The 27,757-nt window shown below is 42.0% G+C and overlaps 1 protein-coding gene across 2 annotated transcripts in view; it reads right to left on the bottom strand.

Moving 5' to 3' along the window:
- The window catches only part of LOC125686606 (synuclein alpha interacting protein), an 82,727-nt gene extending 57,339 nt beyond the window's left edge, over positions 1-25,388 (bottom strand). For both annotated transcript variants that reach the window (XM_048930775.1, XM_048930774.1), the window contains exon 1: positions 24,815-25,388. The gene's annotated coding sequence lies outside the window, so the exon portion shown is untranslated. The remainder of the gene's footprint in view (positions 1-24,814) is intronic.
- Positions 25,389-27,757: the final 2,369 nt, after the last annotated feature.

Below are 27,757 nucleotides of genomic sequence, written 5' to 3'. Positions count from 1 at the left end.
CTTTGGAGCTGTGTTGACCTGTTTGTGTTCTTTTTGATCTATCAATCAATAGTAATAGAAAAAGTAGCAATTTCAAAACTTCTTACAACCGAAGAAAAAATAACAACTATATTGACTTCTTTGATAATTGTCCTGGAAGAATGACAGTAATTTAATGACATCAACAGAATGAAACACGTTTACCAATCCATGCTGGGAATAATGCAGTAGCAGCATAGGGTCTGGATGTGAACTCTCAGCCTCTTTCACAGGCTTATGAAAGTGTAGAATAGCACAGAAAATAAAAATAATACCTGTAGAAAAACACAATTTCAGAGGAAATGCGAGGACTTCTGCGCTAATCTAGCAAGTTCCTTAAAAGGACATGAAATATAATCTGTTGTACATATGTTCTAGATTTTAGACAAGAGACTTTGTGAGAAGTATTTTCAGAGCCTGCTGGGGTATAGTCAATATTGTGGCAATTTCCCATAAGAACATGTGTTTACCAGCTCCAGCTTCCTTCTGAAACTTCTGAAACAGTGTAAAGAATTGCTTTCATGAATATTTTTTCTTTTTTTCTTTTTGTTTTTTGAACAGGCAGAACAAACAGGATGTTTTGGTCATGAGCAGCACTATGCAATGAGAAGTACATGTAGCTTATTTATATAATGGTTATGCTCACAATTATTTATATGGATATTCCTGTTTCTGTACACTCTAAAAAGTATTTAATCACTATTCTCTCTTTTTCTGTTCTTCTGTTGAATACTTCCATCCATAAGAGGGAGAGTGAAATGGCAAGTACTGAAAACATGACAATCTGTAAAAAAAATGTATATGGAGTGCTAAATCAGTGTTTATCTCTGGTTTGGTTTTAGTTGTCAGTGATGGATAACTGACACTAACAGCATTGTGACAGCCAGTAAGCATCTGAAATACAAGGGCTGCTCTGAAAGTAATGTGTCCTATATTATTATGTTGGATATTGGTCCACAGTGTCAGAGGCAGATGTTGCCTTTATGACAGTAGAGGTTGAACCTTCCCACTAGTGTCCCATTACATATGGTGGCTGTGAGCACAGCAAGGCAGTGAACAGTGCACTTCAGCAGTGGTGACAGTGACACTGGTCTCCTCTGCTGCTGCAGATTTGTACAAGCGCAGCATGCAGGCTCTTGTGCACTGCTGGCAAAAAGGCATAGCTACTGGTAGTGACTATGTTGAAAAAGTGTTTTGTAGCAGAGAATTTGCTCTATCAAATAGTTGTCCTGGTTTCTGATCTGTTGTATTTTTCAAGTAAATAAAAACGAGGCATTGCTTTTAGAGCAACCTACTTCCTTTTATTTCATTTCACACAAATTAACAAACAGAAAATAAAGAAATAATGAAGAAATAAATATTAGCAACATCCAGCTGTACTAGTCTGTGCATCTCTTTAGAGATCTACTTTGAAGAATCCCATGGATTATGACCTTGAAGAGAAGTCTAAGACTGCTGGTCAGTATACAAGGATCACCTCAAAGCTCACGTAAAGCTCAAGTACTTCAACAAGCAAGAGTCCAGGCAAAAGTGGCAGGAGACTTAAACCATGCATGAAGCTCCACAGTGAACTCTGATACAAGGTGGAAGAAGGGACAAGTGACCCAGCAGAGTTGCAGTCTGATACTGCAGGGTTAGGAAAGCCATGATCAACCTGGAGTTAAATCCCACAGGGATGTGAAAGACAACAAGAAAGGCTTTCAAAATACATTAATAGCAAAAAGAAATATAAGGGAAATGTGAGGCAGCTGCTGAATGTAGTGGAGAAGTGGTGACAAATGGCATGAAAAATGCCAACGCATAGAGTGATTTATTTGCCTCAGTCTTCTCCACTGCAGGAATCCCAGACTACTGAAGCCAGAGTAAAATTCTGGAGCAAGGGAGACTTGCCCCTTTTGGAGCAGAACTAGGTTAGGAAGCAATTAAACACACTGGAAGCACATAAGCCTATGGTGCCTGCCGTTTTGTGTGTATTAGTGTTGCATCTCAGTGAATGATCTCAGAATGAGGCTACTCCCTATTATCTCTAAAAGTTTATTGCAACTGTGAGAGGTTCCTGAAGACCAGAGGAGAGCAAATGTCACCCCTGTCTTCAAGAAGGGCAAGAAGGAAAATCTCACAAACCACACGGGTCAGGTGCCTCAATCTCTAGAAATTGGTTGAAGACAATCATCCTGTTAAGCACTTGCAAAGAGATGAAGGCCAAGCAAGGGATCTAGAGTAATGAACATGGACTTACAAAGGGGAAACCACACCTATCCAACCTGATACTGTTGTGAGCTACAATATAGAGACTAGCTTGGTGGATATGGGAGAGCAGTGGATTTTGTTTAGTGAGGGTTGATGCTACCTCACATAACAGAGAATCATGGAATCATAGAGTCATAGAATGGCTTGGGTTGGAAGGGACCTCAAGGATCAACAAGTTCCAACCCCTCTGCAACAGGCAGAGCTGCCAGACAGACCAAGTACTCAATCTGCCCAGGGCCCCATCCAACCTGGCCTTAAATGCTTGGAGGGATGGGGCATCCACAGCCTCTCTGGACAGCCTTCTTGAGCACCTCACCGCCCTCACAGAGAAAAACTTCCCCCTGACATCTAATCTAAATCTCCCCCCCTTTAGTTTAAAACCATTCCCCCTAGTCCTATCACAATCTACCTATATAAAAAGTTGACTTCCCTCATGTTTATAAACACCCTTTATATACTGGAAGGCCACAGCAAGGTCTCCCTGCAGCCTTCTCCTGACTGAACAAGCCCAGTTCCTCCAGCCTATCTCTATAGGAGAGGTACTCCAGCAATCTGATCATCCTCCTGGCCCTCCTATGGACCCTCTCCAAAAGCTCCACATCTTTCCTATGTTGCAGGCCCCAGACTTGGATGCAGTATTCCAGATGGAGCCTCACATCCTCATAGAAAGCTGATTAAAGGTGAGGACATGAAGGTGGATTCAAAGCTGGCTGGCTGAACATCTTGGTCCAGAGTGTTATGGTCAATAGTGCAATCAATGTGTAGATGAGGGCAAGTCAGTACTTGTGTATCCCCAGGGCCAGTTCAGCAGATCTGAACAATGGAAGAGAGTGCACTCTAAATTTGCTGATGATAAAATAATGGAAGGAATGGAGGGCACACCAAATGAATGTGCTGTCACTCAAAGGTGCGTGGGCCAACTTGAAGACTGGGCAGGTAAGGAGTGCCCTGAAGTTCACCAAAAGGAAATACAAAGTCCTGAATCTGGGGAGCTATAACCCCATGCACAAGTGTGCACTGGAAGCTTACCAGCAAACAAACTCTTCAGGGAAGGATCTGAGTCCTTCTGGCTGTGAGCTCTACCTTATAGTAAAGAATGCCAGAATTTTAAATTTACAAGATATTTTAAATCAAATTAATATTTCTCCTATATTAGTACTCTCTACATTGAGCAGAAGTGCTTCAGCATTATAGATCCCCCCTCCGCAATTTAAATGTGGAGGGTAGATCCAATGCAAATCATAATTAAAGATAACATGAAGTTAAACATATATTCATAGAACACTTTAAAGGGGGAAGTAGGAGCTCATTGCTATTTAAAGACCCTTTTTGAACAAGTGGAGGAAATAGCTACTATGCCCAAATACGGTCAGTAACTGGCATTCTGCGGCTTAGGTAAATGGAATTAAACTATCAGTGTAAAAAAGTTAAGTAGAAATACATGATAATTGAAGAGTTTAATGCCCTTTGATTAAAAAAAAAAAAAAAAGTCCAAGATGAATGACCAGTACATTATCTTCTCTCAGGAGTAAAAGCTCTTTTTCTTATATAGAAAATTACTAAATAGGGAACATATAGAACTTATTAGTTAAATGCAATTTATGGTTTTTGTGTGTGAAGCTTATAACAACATTTAACAGGGAAAGACGAAAGTATTATCAAAACCATAGCCCTGTGTTTAGCACCTCTGTGAGAGCACTTACTAGCATGAGCTGGTTGGTGGAGAAGTGGCAAAACCAGACCCAGTTCAACTTCTAATGCAAAAGTCTGTGGAAAGCTGAAGTAAAAGGCACCACCTGCATGTCTTACCATTTGGCTTTGGATTGTATCAAAAGCAGCACCTGTATGTTTAGCTGTAAGGGTGCAATCTTCAATACAGCTGCTATCCTACTATGTTTTTTGTACATCACTGCAAACAGTAGCATTATGGAAGTAAGTTACAGTAATGGATGTAGTACAGCATAGCATGCAATACTGCTGTGTGTTTTTGTTTGCTGACTAGTCCTCCCTTCCATTTCTACATGGTGTGCAGCTGTCATTTACAGAGGTGAGTTGTTTGATCTGGTTTTGTTCTGCATGTTTGTGAATCTTAAAAACCACAGAAAAAGTTAGCTGGTGGGAAATATCTGAAACTATTGCCATATGGGCTTCTTATGATAAAATAAGAATGCTAATGTTGCACAGCTGTAGGGTATATCATATTAAGAGCTAATAGGTGTGTGGTAGTTCAAAGGGAAAAACTAGGCAAATATAGCCAAACATCTCATTTTTGACAGATCAGTTGACCTCTTATTTATTTTGATCTTTTCATTAGCAATAAGCAGACAGCATATTAGCTTTTCTTCTAGTTCGAATCACATATCATACAGAATCACAGAATCGCCAGGGTTGGAAGGGACCTCAAGGATCATGAATCTCCAACCCCCACAAGCTGTTTCAGTTTTAAAATAACAAATATTGATTTCCAACTCCAAAGGTTTCCCCTTCAAGGTTGATTGAAACAAACATACTTATTTTTCTAGGCCTCATTCCAGAAAGCTCCATTGCATGCATTCCGGTCTAATGCTCAGAGTCCAGTTTTCTTTCTGCTTCAATCTTGAAAGAAATATAAAACTACGGAGAGGAAAAGACTGTTTTATTATGAGAAATCTGGAGTGATTCTCATTGAACAAATGCCTTTCAAGTTGTGCTTATTACTAACAACTCCTCAGTCAGATCACTTAATAACCGGAATATTGATCACATTGTTGCTAAATTGCTGCTTTCTTTTGGGAATGAGGAAGTGGACTTGCTGTCTTTTAGTATTAAATGTGATGGTTGTTTATTAAAGCACTAAATGCAGAAGTATTTAGAAAAGTAAAAGGGAAGTAATTACTAACAATCAAGTAGATACTCCTTGCCCCAAGTTGGGTAAAGTCCAACTCACACAGCTATTAATGAAAAAGTGGAGCTCAGATGTCATTCATAAAGCAAGACTTTGCTTCTGGAATAAGTTACGTGAAATACTATTTATTCAGTGCTTTAAAAACAAAGAAATGAACAAAAGCCATGAGGAATGTCAATAAGAGTTGTTTACCATCACTGTGCATCCTGATGCAGTATGTGACTGGTACAGTGCCAGTCACTGTAGCTGTTAAAAATAAGTGATGTTGAAGTGCTTTAAATTGAGAAGGATTTTCTGTGCATTTCATGAGAGTAGGAGACTAAGCAAGTGAACCACACAATATTACTGACCTTAGCATGACGTCTTTAAAATGAACTCCCTAAGACTGCACTGGATGCAAGGTTGGATGACTGTGTGATCTTGAGATCTAGGTAAAAGGGTCTCTTTAAATTGGTCCAGAAAACAATACATTTGTTCTCATCTAAAAATCTGCACCGAATATGCACTGCCTTTATTAGGAATAGAACCATTCTCAGTATTTGTACTTCTGTAGGGCTGTAGGTAGATCATTCCTGCATGTCTGGAATGCAAGGATTTCTAAATCCTATTCTTAAAGTTTGTATATGTTAGGGTGTTTTTTTTTTGGAAATCATTGTGCTTTGCTGCATTCCTTTTCCCGTCCTATCGGTGTAGCTTGAGCAATGATGATAATTGTGCTGATTAAAAGCAGTGCTTTTACTTTGACTTGCTTTAGAAGTGCCATACTGTTTATAAATTGCTGCTGTGAACTTTTAAACTCAGGAAAACTTCTGAATAAATGTGATAAGGGATAAAGCAGTCCCAGTCTCAGAATTTATTCTTTCATTGAAATAAATCACTCCATTTTTCAGCCTTACTGTTAACTTCTCATTTTTTTCTTGCAACAAGTTGTTATTTTAAATGCAGCTTTACTCTTTAAAATCTCTTGCTCCTGTTGAGCTGTCCCCTTTATATTTTTATATTTTAAAGTTGACTGGACAGATAATTTCCTTTGCATGATATATTTTTCTTGGCTTACACTGAAGGAAGGAAAGTATATAGAACAAACTCACACAAGAGAGGTTCAGTCAGTGAGAGACAAACCAGACACTGAGCAGGACAAGTAATAGAAAAAAATGTTATTACACATAATTAGAAAAAAACTTTGGTAGCCCTAAAAGGTAAGAAAAATTGGTAATGCTTCAGACTGCATTGTAGTACCACAAATCCTTCTATGACTTAGTAGTGTTAACACACTGTAACCATGTCAGCATGTCATTTTATTTGAATGCTGAAACTGAAGTGATATTGTTCAGAAGCCAATGACTCTTCATTTGTGATGCCGTATCACCCTTTACAGTGCTGTCTGTTTGAATATTTATGATCATATTCTGGTAGCTTTCCCCCTAGAGTTAATGAAGGGAATGTAAATATAAATGAGAAGCTGGCATATAAGTTTGCAGATGACACCAAGTAGTGAGGGAGTGTTGATCTGCCAGAGCAGAGAAGGGCACTAAGAGGGACCTGGATAGACTGGATCGATGGGCCAAGATAAAATGTATGAGTTTCAGAATCAGTGTGTGAGTATTCAGTTGCAGTGTCAAGTCCTGCATTTTGTTCACAACAACCCCAGGCAACCCTACAGGCTTGGGGAGGAGTGGCTGGAAAGCTGCCTGATGGAAAGGGACGTTGGTGTACTGATGGACAGTCAGCTGAATACGAGGCAGCAGTGTGCCCAGGTGGCCAAGAAGGCCAATGGCATCCTGTCTTGTATCAGGAATGGAGTGGTGAGCAGGACTAGGGAAGTCATCGTGCCCCTGTACTTGGCATTGGTGAGCCCTCACCTTGAGTACTGTGTTCGGTTTTGGACACCTCAGTACAGAAGGGACATGGAGGTGCTGGAGCAGGTCCAGAGAAGGGCAACAAGGCTCGTGAAGGGCTTGGAGAATGTGCCCTATGAGGAGAGACTGTAGGAACTGAGGCTGTTTAGTCTGGGGAAAAGGAGGCTGAGGGGAGACATTATTGCTCTCTTCTAATACCTGAAAGGTGCTTACAGCAGAGAGGGGTTGGTCTCTTCTCACTGGTGACAGGACGAAGGGACATGGCCTCAAGTTGCACCAGGGTAAGTTAAGGTTGGATATCAGGAAACATTTCTTTACAGAAAGAGTTGTTAAGCATTGGGATAGGCTCCCCAGGGAGGTGGTTGAGTCCCCATCCCTGGATGTGTTTATAAACCATTTGGATGTGGTGCTCAGGGACATGATTTAGCAGAGGATTGTTAGGGTAATATGGTTAGGTTGTGGTTGGACTTGATGATCTTTAAGGTCTTTTCCAACCTGAGTGATTCTATGATTCTATGATTCTATAACTGGATTATGCTTACACTGAGCAGCTCTGCCAATTGACAAGGACAGAAACAGACACAAAGAGACAGATGCTATACCCTTCCAAAAGAACAGTCTTCAGTAAGAGACAACATGCAGCTAGGTAACAGGGAACATACACAGCAGTAAGACAGGTGTGATGGCTGCACAGGCAGTGGTCTTAGCCAAGACGAGATGTGCAAGTACCCTGCTCTGTGCTTGGGCCAGAAAGCCCCAGTTTTTTTGATTTCATTCTATAGTGCAGTTAATGTTTTGCCTGATTATGGCAGTGTTCCTGAATGTGTTACAGAGCTTTCCTTAGGTTATGTAAAAAAGCAAACATAGTACAAAGATAAATTAATTTATGGAAGAAGTTCACCATTACAGTGAAATATGAAGATGGCAAAACTAATTTCAGCATTCAGGGTATTTCCTACTGCTGACAAATAATGTGCCTTCCTGAACTGCAGGTTTTAACTCAGTGATAGGCTTTTTACTGCTATGTATTTATCACAATGCAAAATTACACTGTTCTTTTTGTTGGACAAGAAAAAAAAGAAAACTTGCTTTGATTCTCTTCATATTTCTTAATGTCAGGGAAAAAAATCAGATACTTACCAGATTTCAAGCATTTATTGAAACATATTATGTGCTTATTTTAAATATATAAAGCCTCTCCTTTCCACCAATGAAGCTTGTTCATCTTGAGTTACTGTACCATCTGATGCTTAGGGAAGGTTAATGTGTTTACTTCTTTATCTCAAACCTGCAACTATAAAATGTACTATTATCACCTAATCAAAAAGCAACCATGATGACATTCTGAGAATTAAAGTTTAAGCCTTTAATATTAACTGTGGTTAAGGAAACAGTTTTTGCCAATCACTATAGAAGTATTCACATCTGATTTAATTTACATTTGTTTGGAAGTTCAAGTAAATCCTCAGATATTTTGGTTTAATAATTACGGAATGTAGAAAATAAAATCCCATGTGGCTTTTAGCATGATTTCTGATTTACAGCTGAAGTAGCAATTTAATTGACAGTGAAACATGGAGTCATAAGATTGTAAATGCTCTTCAAGATCACCAAGACCAGCCATCAACCTGAAGTGGTGCAGAGTCCCTGCCTATCAGGTGGGTTTTACAGTCCCTTACAACCCCAGCCTTTCTGTGATTCTCAAGCAGACTGACAGTCCTGTCTAACTTGGTATCATCTGAGAACTTACTGAGGGCACACACAATGACCTCACCCAGGTCACTGATCACAATGTTAAGTGTAACTGACCCCAAGACTGAGCCCTGAGGAACAGCACTGGTGACCAGCTACCCACTGGACAGGACTCCATTCGTGGTTACTCTTTATGCCCAGCCATCCAGACAATTCTTCATCCAGTGAAGTACAAACCTACCCAAGCTATGAGCATCTAGTTTCTCCAGAATACCTGTAGAAAACGCTATCAAATCTTTGCTGAACCCAAATGAAAAGCATTCACAGTCTATCCCTCAAATGCTAGTGGGCTCTCTTTCATAGGAGATCAGGTCAGTCAGGCAGGACTGAGTTCTGCAACATTAACTTTCACTGCAGATTTGCAGAGACACATGCAGTGCCATGGGAATTGCTGAATTTTCAGATAAAGAAAATACTAAGCTTATGACTTATGGTATAGTTTCAGTAAGAGATCAGTCCTGTAGAGCTGTAACTATTAAGTCAATTATCCTGTAGTGGATAGATTCAAATGGTGGCAGCGCCCATCACCAAAAATACTCATTAAACCTTTTTTTTTTTTTTTTTCTTGCAAATGACTTGATTTCCTACTTATCCACAAGTTAGTTAAAGCTTGTACAAATTCTCTAAAAATGTAGCAGGACCTTTTAAGCAGTTACTTCCACTTTGAGGAAACTGCATCTTAAGAAGATCTACACGGTCCTTCAGAATCTGATGGCATGCCCCATTCTGAGTATAAGCAAGAGGAGGCGCTGGCTGTGCTCATGGTTTTACCAGTGATGCACATGACAGTTCTGGCATTGGCTGCACTGGCTGCACATCACCATCTCCTTACAGAAGGGGCACCTTATAGATTCCAACGTGTGTGAGTGTGGGATGCGACGAAGAAGATTATTACTTCCTTAATGTACACTAAATGTAGTTTTCACAGCAAGAAAGAGAATAACATCTCTCTGCAGAATTACGGTGATCTATATACAATACTGGCAATTTTTTCACTTTCTCAGTGTTGTGGAAGCAGTTTCCTTCAAAACCAATGTGTTATGCTGCCGTCCAAGAGAAAAAAAACAAGTGATCTACAAATATTTTAAAAAGATTTTGTAAGTATACTAATTTTTCAAGCATACTGCTTGGTTTTGCCATTTAGGGGAAAGGAATTTTTGTGGCTGTTGGTCCTGGTGAAACTTGCATTTTTCATGCTGCAGTTGGAAATCTAAAATACACATAGGGAACATTGCATTACACCATACTTGTGGTTCAAACATCACTTCACTTTCTGCCCCATCAAAGCAATCATTCCTAACATGTTTTTAAAATCTAAAAAGACAAAAAATAGTTGTTATTTATTCATTTTCTCTTGGATCACAAACTCATGTTTCGAGAGCCAAAACTATAGCAATAGGTTGATAGTGCAGGTTTCCTTCTGCAGGTTCTCATAAGGTTGAACTTATGATTAATGACACTACACAGCCCTTGTAAGCAAAAACAAAAAGAAAAACAAAAAAAACCCTCTGAAACTGTAGGATTTCACTAATAAGTTCTGCTAATGATTTTTTTTTCCTTTGCTTATTGAAATAGTGAAAAAACAACAATGTATAAAGCTAACGGACTAAAACTAAAAAATACAGCCAAACCAAGGGAAAAATTAATGACATTTCATACCAAGATATGAATAAGAATAAATTATACCAGAAGCACTGGCTTAATTGGTAATAAAACAGAATGTGTGTAATGATGGGAAATGTGCCACTGATGGATTTTGGAGCTCTGGGTGTATAATGACTCACATTGTACTTGGACAAGTGGTAACACGGTCATTGTGTTCTGTGCTTGAAAACAAGGAATCTTCAAAGAAGTCTTCAGATATGTTTGCTTTGAATGTTAGTAATTTAATACTAACACTGGGTGGGGTTAAACTAATGCATACAGATCAGAAGACTGTATACGGTGAAACTCTCCCTGGAAAATTATCACTGAGCAGAAATGTTGGGAGTTAGCATTCTTCAGCCACTTCAGAAACGTGAAGTTTGTCAGAAAAAAAAAAACAAAGCAAGCTTAAAAGATAATCTATCTTTTTTTCCTGTGCTTCCTGAAAAAAAATAGGAAAGAAAAAAAGACACTTTCTCCTCCTAACCGTGACTCCTCTGAGAAAAAGACCACATATTTGTGATTACAAGAATACCCCGCTGAAAATGGAATTTGTGACCTTCCAAGTGGAAATACAGTTGCCGAACTAAGAGAATCATGTTGAGTGATGATCTGGTGTTATTTTTGTTGTTGTTGTTTTGTTAGTTAGTTAGTTACTTTTCCATAACTGCCTCTTAAACCAGTAAATTCTGCGGCACAAAGAAATTTTATTTCGTGTTACCTATCTTTTCTACATTAAATATCAGTGGTTCATAAAAGTTCATAAATGTGAATACTCAAGAGGTTTACACGCATCACTGAGAACAGTAAAATGAATGGTTACACATCTGCAGTCTGAACTTTGAGATGAATACAAGCAAATCGTGAATGCGCATTTTTCAAGTGATTGCGCTCATTATTTTCCATTGACTCATGACTGTTGGCAGAAATGAATAATACATTTTAATATAGCATAGAGGTTCAACAATCAAATCCAGAGATTATGCATGGGTATATATCCATCTTCTGTGCATACATAATGTTAAAGCTATAGGTTGTCATCTGTTTTTAATACTAAAACACCAAATAATGTATAATGCAGAACTGTAAAATATATATAGAACACTGCATCAATCATGTACAAGTACTTGTGCTGTTCAACATTTCTGTAAATCCTCCATTAAACTTAGATTTGAGACTGAACCAAAGACTTATAGGCATCAAGTCATGGTTGCTTGGAACACTGAAAGAGACATAAAATGCTGCTCTATTTCTATTACTTGCAGTTCACATCGTTATTTCAAAGAAAACCAGTGACTGAAATACAGCACACTCCACATTAAAGACAGTGCTTCATCTCCTTAATGCAGGATGCAAACTACTTAACGGCAACTGGGATATCGGCTGACTGGACTTTTAATTATCTGATGCCATCAGCACTCTCCTAACAAGCAAAGAAACAGCAAAGCTTTACCCAGCTATTTAGTAACATTGTCACATAAGAAGGAATAAGTATCTGAATACTAACAGTCTTGCTTTGCATTTATGCACTCCGAATCAAGTCCCACAGTGGACCATAAACCATTAGACAAGACAGTCACCTCTTCTATATGCAAAACACAGAAAAATTAAACTTCAACTATTATATTTCAGTGGCTGCTGGGGATGAATAGCTCACGTCTCACCTAAAATGATTCCATAATAATATAATATTTTACCAGCATAAAGAAGAACCACATTGGAACTTGTGTAGTGTGCCTGTATTTACTTGAGCAAAGCTTTCAAAGATGCTGATTTTTGGGGAAATTAAATGTAACACTGAGAAAAGTACTGGTGATGTATTCATTCCCAATCAACTTGAGAAGAAGGGGATCTAAGCAAATATGCACGACATATTGCTTTAACAACAATTTACTCCAGGTACCATTCTCAAAGTACTCTGCCATAAAAATTTTCACAACTTCTAAAGTATTTTGGCAGAAGTAATAAGTATTCAACATCTGTAGAGCTGTTGCAAGTTCTTGAGCTACACAAATAATAAAAAGATGCCTTCTTTTTGGTAGCCTAGTTCTCGTGTAAAAATCCTAGTAATAGCATCCACAGGGAACCAGAAACTTGGCCCTAAAGTAAGATGGAGCAGCAAAAGGCTTATTTCAAGCACTGCTAACATAGGCTCCAACTCTCGTGTTAGGATGAAATCAAGCATAGCAAAGCTCACTCTTTCCAAACCATGTGTTGGCTTGGGGGGAGGTGGGGAATTCTGTGTCAACAGTTTTAATAGAGCAGATGTGACTCACTGCGCACTCATTTAAAAATCAGAAACTCAGGTCTCTCTTTTTTCCACTGAATCAGTGGCAGCAGCACTGGGGGCTGTAGCACGGGAGCAGCAATCCTTCAGAAGATGTTTCTGCTGTTAGTAAAATCAGCTAGATTAAATCACAGAATCTGACACTGCAGTTTTATGACATGAAACTCAAACCTCGGCTTTTGTTTGTCCCTCTCGTGCCATGCAACACCCTTACTTGACTTGTTCTCCACAGCTCATATCTTCTGTGATTCATGGATCACAGAAAAAAATTTGAAATTAATTTAATCAATACACCATCCCTATAAATCGTCCTGATTTCTTTTTCTTTTTGTCACTGAAGAACACACTTCATTTATAAGTGTTGTCTCAACAAACCAAATAATCTGAGATATCTTTGCTCAACATATTTTGAACGCTGACAGCATCCGTTAGACCATGTTTGGTTTTTTTGCTTGTTATCTACTGTAAAGATCAGGAAAAGGTATTTTTCATTTTCTTTTATCTTTCATTTTCTCATTTAAATTCCTCAGCCCAATTCAATAATCATCCATTAGAATTTCAATACCATGTAGTCCCACTGTGGCCCATTCAGTTAATTTCAAAAATATCTTGGGAAAATACTAATGCCAAATGGTACCCTCTCAAGTTTACAACATTCAAATGCTGTATTGAACATCATAACTTAGAACTTGCCTCATTTACACTTGCCTGCCAAAATATATATCCTGCATTTAGTCCCATGGTGATTTTTTTTTTCCTTCATGATAGCTTTAACTATAAATTCAAGGGAAAGCTCCTATGCGAGTAACATTCCATTCCAGGGTGACAATGTACGGAGTGTATCCTGGGATGCTGGAGTGTATGCGGTGACCTGATGAGCAAACAGCACTACTCACTCTCCCATCTGGCAAATTGGTCAGCCTTGGGCAGGGCACATGGTGCAAAACAAAATGTGTCAGGAGACTGTAGTGAGAGGCAGCCCCAAGCTGAGCAATGCAGTAAATACACTGGAAAGAAGGGAAGCATCCAGAGGGATCTGAACAGGCTGGAGAAGTAGGCAAATGAGAACCTAATGAGGTTCAACAAGGCCAAGTGCAGGCTGCTGCACTTGAGTCAGGGAAATCCCACGTGTTTATACAAACTGGGGGGAAGATCTCCTTGAGAGCAGCCTTGCAGAGAAGGACTTGGGGGTCCTGGTGGGCGAGAAGCTGCACATGAGCCAGGAGTGTGCGCTTGCAGCCTGGAAGGCCAACTGTGTTCTGGGCTGCATTAAAACTGGGGTGGCCAGCAGGGAGAGGGAGGTGATTGTCCCCCACCACTCAGCTCAGAGAAAGGTTGAGGGAACTGGGTTTATCTTGGAGAAGAGAAGGCTCTGGGGAGACCTCATTGTGGCCTTCTAGTAGTTGAAAGGAGCATATAAACAGGAGGGGGAATGGCTGTTTATGTGAATGGATAGCGATAGGACAGGGGGGAATGGTTTTAAACTGAAACAGGGGAGGTTTAGGCTGGATGTTAGGAGGAAGTTTTTCACCCAGATGGTGGTGACACACTGGCACAGGTTGCCCAAGGAGGCTGTGGATGCCCCATCCCTGGAGGCATTCAAGGCCAGGCTGGATGTGGCTCTGGGCAGCCTGGTCTGCTGGTTGGTGACCCTGCACATGGCAGGGGTTTGGAACTGGATGAGCACTGTGGTCTTTTTCAACGCAGGCTATTCTGTGATTCTATGATGAAAGGAGCAGACTCCGAAGGAAAAAGCTTTTTCCCAAAATTCACCCTCCTCATTTCTTAGAACAAACCTTTTTCATTTGAGATTACTCAGTTAACTACATGAATTCAGTTGCTTGCATGTAATGCTATGGGTAAGTGCTTTTAAAGTAAACAAATACTATTAGATAAGACATGCATTTTGCTGCAGATATAGATATTAATTTATGTCACAACTAGCACCAGCGCTACTGACATATTTGCATGTATCTTTATTTTGATTTAAAAACTGACAAAGGACAAAATCATGGTGATTCTGACATTTTACTCCCTAGACAGAGCTTATAATTGCTTGCTAAAATTATGAGTTAAATGGTGTGAGCTACTGCAAACTTAAATGTCGTCAAATACAAATGATGATTTCCATTAGTTTCAGGGAAATTTCAAAATTCAGAGAAGATCAAATTATTCTTGAGAGATATCTATGACCCTGAGATCAGAAAGTTCTAAAACTGTCATTCATTTTCAATTAAGTGATCAAAAATAGATTGCAACAGCACTTGTTTGCTATCCTGTATAAACCACTGCTACTTGCTGTTGCTGCTTTTTAAACAGTACAGGCAGCAGATATAACTCAAAATCAGTGAAACACAACTGAGCTGTAACAAAAGTAACTCCTAACTACAGAAGCACTGCTGTTATTTTAAGCTCTAATTTTGTAGTATTGCCTCCAACAGATTCTAAAAACTCTCTGAAAATTAAATTTCAGTTTTGAAATAAAGAAATGTGCGTCACTGCATCAAAAACTAACATCTTATAAAATGTGTGCATTTGGGGCATTCCTTTACATGTACTGTCTGACACAAAATCTAATAGAATGGTTCCATTTCAGTATTTTGCAAAAAGATGTTTTCTTCATAAAGGGTATAATCAAGGCTACTCAGAAAATCAGGCAGTTATTGTCACTACTTCTCTTTCCCACTCCTCCTCCAGCATTTTACCAGCCTAAATCTTATTGCCTCAGCCTGTCCAAGCCCTATACATTCACATCTTCACAGTGCTTTCAAGGATGCTCAGCAGTATTGTTGTACTGTCTTACAATCATTTAGAATCTCTACAAAAATTGAGAAAACATTATTAATCACATCTAGAAACTGGAAAAGAGACAAAGGGATGCATGGCAAGGCACAGAATAGCATAGCAGAAGGGCTAGGATCAGAAATAGCATGTGGGAGTATCTCTGTGTATGTTCCTATCTCCAGACCATATTGATTGCTGCCAGAAACGGGGGAGCAGCTCTCACTGCAGTACATTTCTTCTATACAGCAAAAGCAAAGAGATTTAATTTGGGAACCAAGTGCTCAAACATGCAGCTTTTGTGGCCAGTTGCCTCATAATGAATTCAGTTTCTTGCTTAGCAACATAAAAGACCCCATCAGAGGCAGGGACATGAGCTGGTCAATGTTTCCTTGCCTGTATTAATTACAATGACATCTCTCTTTCTTCTGTGCTCCTTACCCCTTTATCTATGTGCTTTCCAGAACCATTAGCAAATTAGTCGAGATATCTGTTAAGCATCCCTGGCCACCACATACCTGCCAAAAAGGGGAAGAGTAAGGAAAGCACAAAGTGGCTCTACCACTCCCTTTTCTAATTTGTTTGAGCTATTTAGGTAATGTCCAACAACAGCTGTTTTTTCCTTAGGAGCACAGAGCCAGCTTTGTGTGCAGAGCCCATTACTGCAGGAGGACTTCTGCAGCATCCTGCAGGATAACTAAGGTGAGTGAAGAAGACAAAGTACACCAAGAGTGATGCACTTAAACTCTAGCACCTTCAAACTATGTGTGGGTGCTGTTCAGGAAAGGGCTATATCTTCTTTACAAAGCCAGATCATATTAGAAAAAGGTACTGCTATTAACAATTCTGCTAGTTCAGTTTCTTAATATATTTTCTCCTCATTTTATTGTCTGGTAAGTGAAAAAATCTTAGAAAACTCATTTAAGATATCCTCGTGCAAGAACTAGGCTTGGCAGGTCAATACTCACGTTATTCTGCCCAATCCCAGCATAGTAATGCTACACTTCTCCCTCAGGAGAGCATCAGGGACAGCCATAAGACATACTTCCTTTCTTTTTTTGCTTAAGAAAAGATGAGGAATATTGTATTTTATTTCAGTTCAATCATTTAACTACACAGAAAACAGTCTCTTGGCAGATAAGTAAGCTGTACATTCTAACAGGCTGAAAAGCTCAGCTTCACCTTGTTCTTCTCCAGCATGTCTCATGTCATGGGAACACGAGCCATGTTAGAGTCTATTTTGTACTGCTCTTTGTTTGACACTATTTGCTTTCATGTGAAATATTTTTATGGCACCAAAAATTTTGCATGAAATCATCTTTTTAAGTCCTAGCTTCAATTTCCAAGTCATATTTTTCTCCTTGTCTTTGTTAAATAACACAAAAATTGTACAGTAAAAGAAATTAATACTTGGCACAGCTTCTCAGTCTGTATCCTCAGATGAATATTAGTTTCACTGTTTTCTGACTTTTGCTGGTTGGTTGGTCAGAAGAGAAAGTACATTTTGTGAATAAAAACATTAAAATCTAATGTGGAAGTATACTTGTTGCTGGTAAGCTTTGCTCATACAGCACAGCACCTTAATTGGAAGCACACTTCATTACGAAGTCCATGGGGTTACTTAATATCAAATCTGACAAAGACTAAAAATAACCCTCATTACATGCATTAAATAAAGAAATAAAAAAAAAATATATCAGAAACAACTAATCTTAAAAATGCAGTGAAGTCAGACAGTTTTCTACACGTAGTAACAGATGTGTAGTAGTCATGTTAGTGTCATCACTGATATTTTTCCAAGATTTTTCTTTCTGACTTGGAAGAAACTCTAACAGGAATTTTGCAGTGGAAAATTGCCAGAACTCCCTCCCAAATTCTGATGCCCTCTCTATAATTCCATACAGCAGGAAATTAAAATCCAAAATAAACAACTAAACATAGTGGAGAAGAAAACTAGACAGTATCAGTGCAAAGGGACACATACCCAGATGCAGTTGCAGTCACAGACAACATAGTAGAGAAGCAGTGGGCATGAAGTCATGAAGGGATTTCAGCATGCGTAGGAGTATTCTTGGCAGTGTTAATACAGACAGCACAATTAAAAATAGCAGCTAAGACAGATGAAAGCAGCCTTCAGCATGGCATGACAACTTATCCAGAACGTTTGGATAGTGCACCCTTCAGTCCAGGTTGACAAGTTTTCACATCGCTTACAGATTAAAGGTAGAATCACTGACTAACATACACTGGAAAAGTCCTTCAAGATCATTAACTCCAGCTATCACCTTTGGCCTCCTGAATGCCATCACCAAGCCATGTCCCTTAGTGACATGTCCATACATCTCTGAAATACCTCCAGATATGGGAACTCTAACAAATACCTCCAGATATGGGAACTCTAACATTGCCCTGGGCAGCCTGTTCTAAGGCTTGATAACACTCGAAATGTCCAAACTAAATCTCCCCTGGTGCAACTTGAGATCATTTTATCCCTTTTTTCCTTTTTTTTTTTTTTTTTTTTTTTTTAGTTCTCTTGTGGTCAGTGTCAGCTTTGCTATCATAGAATCACAGAATGGCCAGGGTTGGAAGGGACCTCAAGGATCATGAATCTCCAACTCCCCTGCCACATGTAGGACCACCAACCTCCCCATTTAGTACTAGACCAGGTTGCCCAGGGCCCCATCCAACCTGGCCTTGAACACCTCCAGGGACGGGGCATCCACAACCTCTCTGGGCAGCTGTTCCAGCACCTCACCACTCTCTCTGGAAAGAACTTCCCCCTGACATCCAATCTATATCTTCCCTCCCTCAACTTAAAACCATTTTCCCTGGTCCTGCTGTTATCTACCCGAAAGTCATCTGCTCCTAATTAGTACAGATGTGTCCATATGAGCTACATTCATGCTACTCAACTTCAGTGTAGACAAATCCAGAAAAAAAATGCTACTACAGACACATTCATCTAAAAACTGTATGTGCAAAAAGAAAAGTCTGGGATCACAGCGTAAAGTATATGGGACCTGATGAGGAACACATGCTTGAGGGAGTGTCCATTTTACTAAGCTGGATCAGGAGAGCTTACTTCTCCCCCCACACAAGCTGCTTTTCTTGAACTCCTGGAGTTCCTTGAACTCCTACAACACGAAGTTGCAGGTTGGCCTTTCCTATGGGGCTTGGCAGATTTAGGCCAGACTAATTGGAAAGTTCAGGTACAGCTACTCACCCAGTTTCACCGTGTAATGAAACAATAGTGTTACACTCTACAGGCAGCTGGAGGCAACAGTGTTATGTATAAATGGCACTCATTCATCTTCATAAAGCACTAATGCCAGAAGGCTAAATCCTAATCTAAGCAGGCACTTTAGTTATCCACTGTTTCAAGGCCAGTTATTTCAGAAGAATATCAAGACATCAATAACATCTTCATCCACAACTGTTGTTAACAGGGGCAGAACAGACTGTAGCACAGCAACCCATTAGTTGGTCAAGTCCTTTACTGTCAGCACCTCATCCCCTCTAATGGTGGTTTGCTACACAGGGAGCAAAGATTGCTGTACAAGCACAAAGTGGCAGAGGCCTCTCAAGGATGGCTTACAACAGCTTGTCCAGCAAGTGACCAGAAGAATTTACACATGTACCTAACCTGTATTCTGAACAATACGCTCCAGGGAGATGCTGCATGCATTTTGCTAAATCACAGCCAGCACACAGGTTCAGAAGCAAGGCTGCTCTTCAGCATGTTTAGCTGCCTTATGAGGAGAGAACAAAGGCAAACAAGCTAATTCTGCCTCAAACAATTGCAGTTCTGGCTGGAATCAAATCAGTGCAGCAGGGATTGCATCTGGGCTAATTTACCAAGGGAAGAAGAGAGTGAGTGAAGGACAGACAGTTCTGAGCAAAAGGGTAAGAATCCTGTGCTGCTGTCTCTCCCTGGAAACCCTACAGACATCCTCTGCCATGCTCCACATGGCAGCTCAGACCTAGGCTCATGAGCACAACTGAAACTCCAGGCACTCAGGCAGCACTTCTCACGACGTTTCATCTAAGAAATATTTCCTGAGGTGCTTCAACAGAAAGCATACAGTACATTAGAAAGCATGCAGTACGTACAGTACAGACAGTACATTATCTTGTCTGCAGTGGGAGCATCTCAGAAAAGAGCAGGACTGCAGTGTTCACTGCATTGTTCGCTAACATGTTTCACCTGCAACCCTCAAGAGCAACTGTGAGGAGGTGGCAGAGAGCTCCATTTCTATCTTTTTTCAGTCTTGGAGTCCTGATATCTGAAGTTAGATGAGACGTGAAAGATTGCATGGAGAAATCTACCCAACAGATATACCTTACCAAAGCTTTTCAAACTATTGGGCAGCTGAGTCCCTGCTGCACGTACCAGCACAAAGCGCACAGTGATGAGCAATAACTCCTCTTGTGACTAATTGCTTTGCCAGCATCCTTTCCAAGATCTGTCCTGTTTCATCCAAATAGCAGCCACTGTTTTATCATAATTAGATTGTAGGAGGTGATTCTCTTTCTCCTAAGGGTATCCTAAGATGCCACACACAAATAACTAGTACAAGCAATAAATATACGGAGCAATAAAAAACAAAATCATAAAAACTGTGCTATCAAATTGCTGTAATGAAATAGGAGATGAAGATTTTGCAGTATCATATTCAAAAGGACAGTGAGCAAGTGAATCTTCCTGTATTTGCTGTATCCTGTATTTGACACACTGCTATTCCATTAGCAGGCTGCCTCTCTATGCATCTGCCAAAAAAATGCCCTTCAGGATTCTACAGATAGGAAGTAAAAACCTTTGACGCTGTTGAAGATTGTGATATTTGAATGATAATATCCCAGTATTTAATATTATTAGTGCATTTACCTTAAGGCTGTCTGAAAGTGTGAGAAGAGAGAAACTCAAATGAGTACATTTAGACTAAGAGGAATAGAGACGTGGGTCAAAGAGGATGGCATGATCCTTCTGCTGTGCTGGCACCCTTCTTCTACTTAGTGTGCTATAATTCCTAATTTTGTTTTGCCATTTTAAAGTTATTGTTATTTTCTAAATGTTGGACACAGCAATTACAAATATTCAGATAAATCTCTCACCATACTGACAACCGTAGCATTACAAACCTGAAGCCAAATCCAAAGCTCTTCTTAAGCTTTTTAAAGTGTATGACTGTGACTACAGGCAGATCTGAGAGTGTAGCTTGCAAAAGGCAGAGTATTTACAGTTGTACATTACTAAACGAGAGATATGAATATGCACATGTAAATATGCCAGTGGTTATATGTTGTTACTGGATTTCCCATTTCCTAAGAAAAATGGCAGTCCTTATGGCCAGATCCTGCAGAAGCACTCATGGATGAACAAGCAAAACAGTATGACTTCAGATTACAGTTGTGAGCAGAGAGCTGTCATGCACATGCAAGGAAGCTATGCAGCATAGGCTGACTTTTGCTCACAGATGTAAGCACAGATTGCTAAAATGGGGGAGCCGAAGGGAAGTGTTAAGTTCCTGATGATAGCTGCATTTTCAAGGACAAGTTCCAGATTGATATAATAATAATAAATGGGGAGGAGAGGAAGGAGAGGTCATGTAATGCTTTGTATTGAGTTTAAAGGTAAATGAGACAATGTCTTTTTCTCCATTACAAACAAGGGAAAACAATACCAGCATTTCAACTGCGAACTGAAAAGGAAATGCTTAGAGCAAACATTACAGAGCTAATACGATGCTTCAGCAAAATGTATTTCCACGTTTGACTTGATAATTATTTATTAAGTGCAAGTCAAACACATCCATATTCAGAACAAATTTTTGTAAATGCGTCTTGACTCACATGAAAACAAACCCAATGAAGGATCTTCCCAGCCATCAGACGGTGACAGCTGAATGGCACTTTCCTTCTCTTAAATAGCTGCAGGATCTCCATACCTCTGGAACTTGATTATAGAAGTGGAAATTGCAATTCCATCTCAGGCAGGTAAGCAGCAAGCAATATTTCTGCTGCAATAATTAATTAATTTCTCTTTCCCCATCAGTTAAAAAGTCTCTTGGGATCTTAAATCAATAAGGCATCCTGATGCATACATTCTATTCTCTTGTTTTCAATGGTTCCATTGTGCACATAATTCCATTGCACAACCACATTTGCATTTAAAGATGAATTCCCTGGTGTTTGCTGTGCACCTGCTCCAACTCCTACATCCTCTGCCTCCTCTGAGGAGCAGATACATCTTCCAGGAAAAAAGCAAGCCCAGACACAACCTTCCCTCAGATCCTCCTGCAAACTCTCTGATGATTGCTCCCTTCAGTTTGGCCATGGCCCTGTTCTGACCATTTTTGAGAAGAAAATCTTTGTGCCCTTCCAAAATCTATTACTTCCCAACATGTTTTTAACAATTTTTTGCTGCCACAGTGTGGAAAAATATACATTGACAGTAAAAAAAAAAATCACTGTATTTTCTAGGTAATTTACAGGAAAGTATTGGTAAACTGCCTCCTTGCAAATACTTGAATCTGAAAAATGGGAAGTTTTCTTTCCTTCACTTGATAATACTCAAGATGGTTTTATAAGGGAAGATGAGATGTTCCTTCTGCCATTCCACTTTTAAGTGTAGCCCGAAACAGACATAGCTTTACTCTCAACATATGCATCATGATTTATTTATTTTAAACAAATTTTAAATCAAACCGTAAATAAAGCTGGAATCAGAAGGAGGTGGGAGGTGTTCCCCTTCTGCCCCCTCCTCCCTCCTGCAATTAGCCACAGATAGCTGCTGGAACTCCTGGCAGCAATAGAGGCAGACAGCGTGGAAACACAGCTCTGCTGCATGCTGCCCCATCCTCAGCCAGAGCAGTCAGAGACGGAGTGGAGGCAGCATGCTGCATTCATTGCTCAGCAGCTGCTGGGGCTGCTGGGGTTGCTGGTCCTTGTGCATGTGCCCATACAGCGTCACTCTGCACCCCATGATGCCACAACCATGACTGCCAGAATCCCTGCTCCACTGCCAGCACATCACATCTGTTCTTCTCTGTGACAGCTGCATGTCCCACGCAGGGCTGCTCTCATGTTGGCACCCCAGCGCAATATCAGGACAGTGTGACTTGCACGTCTCCATTTCAGAGAGCAGGCAGTAAGGCAGCTGCAGCAGGGCTGCCATGCTTCCCCCTTACTGGTTCTTCCTGCTATCCACGCAGGAAGGAGCTGCTGTGAACGCAGACAGTGCAGGGATGCACTGTGTGAGGTGATCTGTGCCACTGTGAGAGGCATGCTACCTCAAGGATACACGGGAACAGGAGGTAACCCCAACATGCTGCATCCAGATCTACAGAGTATGCTACAGAGCTCCACATGGGGACAAGTGGTAAGGCCAGAAAGGAGAGACAGAAAGGCAACAGGACAGACTGAGTTGTTCTGACAACTCATCACTCAAGAGTAATGAGATATTTACAGAACCACAGAATCCTGAGGGGGACGGGGAGAACCTCCCGAGTCCCACCCCCAGCCCCATACAGCAGCACCCAGACCCACGCTGTGTGTCTGAGTGGTGTCCCAGTGCTCCCTGAGCTGTGGCAGCTCAGGGCTGAGCCCACTGCTGGATCACAGAATCACAGAATGGCCCAGGCTGGAAAGGACCTCAAGGATCATGAAGCTCCAACCCCCCCACCACAGGCAAGGTCACCAACTTCCACATTTAATACTAGAACAGGTTGCCCAGGGCACCATCCAACCTGGCTTTGAACACCTCCAGAGGTGAAACTTCCATTGGTTCCTCAGTAATGAGAAAAATACACAAAAACTTGCCAATCACTCATCCACAGCACTGGGGTAACTGTTCTGCGCCTGCAGCAGTGTCACTTGGCCACCCAGTGCAGCTAGTCTGCCTTCCACATGTGGCTCTTTGTCAACGCAGAACTGAGTCCCAAAGAAATCAGGTCAAACTTGCTTGCTTACCACATCATTTTCTGTCCTTAAAAAAAATAAAGCTGCTGAGGAGAGGAGTTTTTTCTGTCCCATATAATCCACTGTCTTCTCCAAGACCTCCTCACCTGAAAGTCTGTTTATCTCAACAAGCTACTCTGGCAGGCCAGTCCCTCAGAGCCTCCCCAGATATGGAGGTGGATCTTCACTGCCCCCTCTTCTGAAAGAAATGTCCCCATTTCATCCATCTTCCTACAAGCCACAAGTCACATTTCTTTTTGCACTGCATGGAGCCAACAACACAGATCAAAAACCACAAAGGTCTGGAGAAGGAGAGGTCTGCTGGTTTATGATACTGTTAGTGAAATGGTGTGCAGCTTCTGACAGAACATGCAGACAAAGCACACTACACCTTGTGAAGGATGCCAAAAAATATTCTTTTTCACATTAGGTGTGGGTGCTATGTGCAGAAATCACTGCATAACTTGTGAATTCTCACTGGAATGGTGATACAAGTGACAACAGCTCAGGCTAAATGCCAATTGTGCTCACATTCAGCCCTTCTCATCAGTTCCCACTGAGAGTCCTTTCAAGCCTGCTCTCAACAGCAGGGCTCTTGTTCAGATATAAAAGCCTCAGGTGTAGCTACAGCATGCCATACCCACAGCCTAGCAGCACAAGAAGCCCAGTGGCTTCCTATGCTCACCGAGCAGCGTATGAGCTGCCTGCAGCAAGTCGTGGCCTGAAGATGCCCACACTGACCAGCAAGGCAATGGGCTTCAATACTTATAGCTCGTTAGGGGCACGTGCAGTACAAGATGTAGCAAGACGACTTGCCTCCATGGTTTCCACAGAATCACAGCGACTAGCACGCTTGGGTTAAGTTTTTTTTTCTTTGCTTTGTTTCATTTTTTTGTCGAGAAGTGGTGCTAACTGATCAATGTGTCTTTAGGTACTGTGGCTTCGAGCCAACAACTGAAATGCTACGAGGTAGCAACACCGACAGCGAAGCACACGTCTGTCTGGGAGCTGATTTGTGCGCCGTCCTTCCCGTTTGCTCATAAAACAGCTCGAACAGACTGCTACAAGAAAGAGGTCTGATCCCGGCTTCGCGCCCTCGTACCGCGGTTGACCCAAGGTGCTGTTTTTCTACCGGAGAACTCGCTACGCGCTTCCTCGCAGCTACAAACGCGTAACTTTTGCTCGGATTCCCCCCCGATTCCGACGCAGGGGCTGCTGCCAGAGGAAACGCCGGGGCTCGCAGCGCCCGGGCTGCGGAGGCTGAGCCGGGAGGCGCCCGCGGCCGAACCCCGTCCCGGGCTGCACGGCGCGGGGCTCGCCGCCGCCTTCTCCGCGGTCCCCGTTCCGCACCCCTCCCGTCCGCGGGCCCACAAAGCCGCTCACCTCGCCTCACCCCGCGCCGCGCTCCGCTCCGCCGTTCAGCGGCCGCCGCCGGGTGATGGAGCCGGGGAAGGACCCAGGTGCCGCCTCCCCGCGCCGGTGCGGGATCGGGCCCCGCCCTCGGCCGCTTGCCTTCCTCCGGGGTGGCCCCGCCGCGGCCCGGCGCTCTCCGCGCTCGCAGTGCCGTTGCGGACGGTCCCGCTGCTGCGTCACGATGCGGTCGCGCCGCGCTCCGCGGGCTCAGCGGCGGCCCCGATGCGAGCGGCGGCTTCGTGCGGGGCTGCGGTGGTGCGGAATAGCGCGCGGGGGTCTCTCCTTCGCCCTGCCCCCCCACCGTTCCCTTTATTTTCCGCCCCTTCCCCCGTTTTCCCTCCTTTCTCCGCCCTCTTCCCCTCCCATTTCCCTCTTGCTCCCCCTTTTCCTCCCCTTTTCCCCCTTTCCCCTTCCATTTTTGTCCATTTCTTTCCTTTTTACATTATATAAATAATTATTTACATTATTTTCATTTTTTTCTCTTTCTCTTCCCTTTTTTTCTCTTTTTCTTCCCTTCCCCCATTCTTTTTCCCTTTTCCCGTTTTCGTTTTTTTTTTCATTCCATTTTCCCTTTCTTCCATTTCCCCCCCCCTTTCTCCCCATTCTTTTCTATTTTTTCTCGTTTTCTCATTTTCTTCCTTTTTCATCCCTTTAATCCCTTTTTTTTCCTTTCATTTTCCCCACTTTTCCCTTTCTTCCATCTATTACTCCCACAGCCCCTCCATTCCCAGCCCCTTTTTCTTCCGTCCCCTGCCTCCCCCCTACCCCTTATCCCCACTGCCGCTCCTCCCGATGCCGCAGGTGCCTTTGCCCGCGGCGCTGAGGGGATCTCCGCGGCCGCTCGCTGCCGCGTTCCCCATAGCCCCACAGCCCCACTCCCTGCACATCCTCCACGTTTTCGCAGCGTGTAGGAAAGAAGCCTGAATGAAGTCTGCTATGAATTAACCCTCATTCTCCAGGCAGGGGCCGTGGGGCAATCTCAGCCCCCCAAACACACCCGTGCTGACTGACGGCGAGGGGGAAAGGTTTGTTTTGGAGATGTCCCTCTCTGCTGCATCATTTGCTTTTGTGGATGGCACACATGGACGTGGCACGTTCCACACTTGCACATACACGGAGGTGAAGTAACCATTTGGGGCAGTTGTAATGCATTTGACGAGCTGGTTTGGTACAGGAATGCTGGTCAGCTCTGTGCGATTAAATGGTTTGGAAGGAATGCAGGTCAGCTGCAGAATATCACATCCTGCAGCAGTGTGGCCTGCGAGGCGGGGGTGGATGGAAAACCAGAAGGGCCTTATTTTAATTTGGAGGCCATAAATGCCATCCATATGCAAATGCAGCTTTTAGCTAAAGCCTTGCCAAGTATCTTTGTGTGTGTTACATATAAGAGCATCTCAGTTAGAGATGATACTCCTGCTTATCACGGAACCACAGAATTGTGGAGGTTGGAAGGGACCTCTAGGCATCATTATGTCCAGCCCCCAGCTAAAGTGCAGGTTCCCTGCAGCAGGTTGCACAGGTAAGCATCCAGGCAGTTCTTGATTAGAGAAGGCTCTACAACCTCACTGGGCAGCTTGTTCCTGTGCTCTGTCACAGCAGTAAAGAAGGTCTTTATGTAACTACTTCTGAGCTCATTGCTGAAAATACTGTTTAAATAAGAAGTACTCATTAGGCTGCATAGCTGTATAAGGTAAATTATAAGATACAACTTCAGCTCCTGTGAAAAATCAAGATGGATTTTTACTGGCATTATTGTGGTACCATCCTTCCCTTTTTTGAAATGTTTAAAATAAAATGTTCTCTTTATTCTTACTGTCTATGCAAACAGATAGAATTGATGAATTATTTGGGTTGGAAAAGATCTCTAAGATAGTCCAACTGTCGACCCACCACCAGTACTCACCACTAAACCATACATCTGAGTGCCACATTCATCCTTTTCTTGAACATCTCAAGGGACAGTGACTCCACTACCTCTCTGAGCAGCTTGTTCCAGTGCCTGACTGCTCTTTTGGAGAATAAATTTTTCCTAATATCCAACGTGAACCTCCCGCAATACAACTTGAGAACATCACCTCTCATCCTATTGCTGTTACCATGGAGCAGAGGACAACCCCCACCTCACTACAGCCTGCTTTCAGGGAGTTATAGAGAGTGATAAGACCTCTCCTGGCCAGGATGCTATTGGCCTTCTTGGCACACTGCTGGCTCATGTATAGCCATGCATCAACCAACATCCCCAGTTCCATTTCTTTCACCCAGCCTTCCAGGCATTCTGTTGCAAGCTACAAAATTTTGCTGAAAAAGGAAATTCTTTGCATTGGTTATTATATCTCCTAAGGAGTAAGATGGATTGGAAATGTGTTGCACATTGTTTTTTTCCAGCAAGTTTCTACAGGACCATCTCATTGTTGGCTGAACGTTTGTATTCCCACATGGTGAAATGAGGCTGGTGTTTGAGCTTATCACATGGGCAGACAGTGATAGAACAAGGGTGAATGGTTTTGAGGTGAAAGAGAGTAGGTTTAGATTACAGATAAGGAGGAAACTCTCCAATCAGAAGGCAGGGCAACAGCTGCCCAGAGCTGTGGGTGCCCCATCCCTGGAGATACTCTAGGCCATGGAAGGACCCTGCGCAGCCTGGGCTGATGGGGAGCAAGCAGGCCATGGCAGGGGTGGGGCTGGTATGCTGTGAGATCCCTTCCAATCCAACCATGCTGTGATTCAGTAATGATCCTGTGATTCCTTAAATATGAGAGAAAAACGTAACTTTTGAAACTCCTACAAGGGCTGACATTGAGACAGATGTAGAAGTGTGCTGTTAATAGTGCTGCGCATGAAGACGATTATTCATCCAAGGCTTGGAGGTTATAGAGGTGTATCCTGCAAGAGCTTGGCTGTTCCAGCACAGTG

This window comes from Lagopus muta, chromosome Z, assembly GCF_023343835.1.
Source record: "Lagopus muta isolate bLagMut1 chromosome Z, bLagMut1 primary, whole genome shotgun sequence".
NCBI classification, from domain to species: domain Eukaryota; kingdom Metazoa; phylum Chordata; class Aves; order Galliformes; family Phasianidae; genus Lagopus; species Lagopus muta.
This window is presented reverse-complemented; position numbering and strand designations above follow the sequence as displayed.